The following is a 1508-nucleotide window of genomic DNA, read 5'->3' on the forward strand; positions in this document are numbered from 1 at the left end:
CACCCCCCAGCCCAGAAATGGAGACATGAGCAGGGAGAGCATGGCAGGCTCAGAACAGAGGTGGCGGAGGATAGGTGGCCAGTACTGGTGCCAGTGGTGCTGTCCCTGGGGCTGCTGGGAGCAGGGCTGGCAGCGCGGCCGCTCAGCTCAGCCCTCCGCTCTGGGCAGGTCTGGGCACCCAGACCCCAGCGGGGTCCTGACCCCCGGGGGCACCGCTCTCCCAGCATGCTCTGCGCTTTCTTTTTTAATTATTTTTTTATTACTATGATTATTTCGCCCCTGCTCCGTAGTGATGGTGTCAGGACAGAGATGGGGAGGAGGTTGGCAGAGACGCGCTCCCTCCCCACGGGTCTGGCCCCGGCTTCGCAGCAGGGAAGTGACGTTCCCGAGGTCAGCACCTTCCCTGGGACACCTTGTAGGGACCCTACATGGGCACCCCTCTGGCAGGAGGGAGGACTTCCCGACCCACTCGCTTTGGGTCCCGGGATGGACGTGCCTGGCCGGGGCACAGCCCGTTGCCGTTTCCCTCCCTTCTGCCGAGCTGGCGCCGTGCGTCCCCCGCCGTCACGAGGCCGAGCTGTGCCACATGCCTTCTGTGACAGATGCGCTGGGAGAGGGACAGAGGGACAGCGGCGTGCAGGGAGAGGGCTGAGCGCCGCGGTGGGGGAGGTCGGGCAGCCCCGACGCGTGTGGGCTCCAGCTCTGGAGCTGAAACACCCCCCCAGGGCTGCCTGGTGCCTTGGGGTGTACTCGGGCATGCCGAGGGGAGGGAGCAGAGGGAGCCCCATGGCCTCATCCTACATGTCCGCGTGCTCTTGACCAGGCTCTCTGCTTGTTGTCGGCGATGCTTGGATGGAAGATGCTGTTTGCCCCGTCCCCCTCTGTGCAGCGAAGCGCCTGCCCGGTAGATGCCCCTTGTGCAGTGTCGCCTGCCCGCGCCTGGCACGCTCTGGTGAAGGCAGAATGGGGTCATGGCTAGCCGGTGCTCGACGAGGTAATTCCTCAGGGTTTTGGGCGCTGGCATGAGGCTGGACACATTGCAGGACTCCTTGGGGCCGGTGCGAGGTTGCCCTGCTGCCGGCTCGGCTTCGCCCAGAGAAATGTGGATGGGTTAGTGCCGGACCAGCGGGCTCAGCGCTGAGTGTCTGTGCTGGGCTCCGAGTTTGCTTCAGAAATGGTGTTGTCTGGTCAACACAAAGCTGCTGTGAAAGCTGCTCCCTTGGGGAGTGGGTGGATGCCGGCCAGCAGGATGGGACCCCCAGGGCAGGGAGGTATCCCTGCCATGCAGGAGTGCATGTGGCCAGCAATGCACTAGCCGGGCGGCTACGTGCCCCCAGGCAGGGCAGGAGCTTCTGTCCCCGGTGTGTTTAGCTCACTCGATTCACGCCACCTTCTCCTCCCTCCTCTGCTGTGGGATTCCCCGGCCGCATCCGTGTTGCTTGAACACACGAGGCGCAGGGCTGCGTGGCGTGCGGGGAGCGTGCCGACAGCGTGCATGCCCATGCACG

Source organism: Charadrius vociferus, unplaced genomic scaffold (assembly GCF_000708025.1).
Source record: "Charadrius vociferus isolate BGI_N301 unplaced genomic scaffold, ASM70802v2 scaffold711, whole genome shotgun sequence".
Lineage (NCBI taxonomy): Eukaryota > Metazoa > Chordata > Aves > Charadriiformes > Charadriidae > Charadrius > Charadrius vociferus.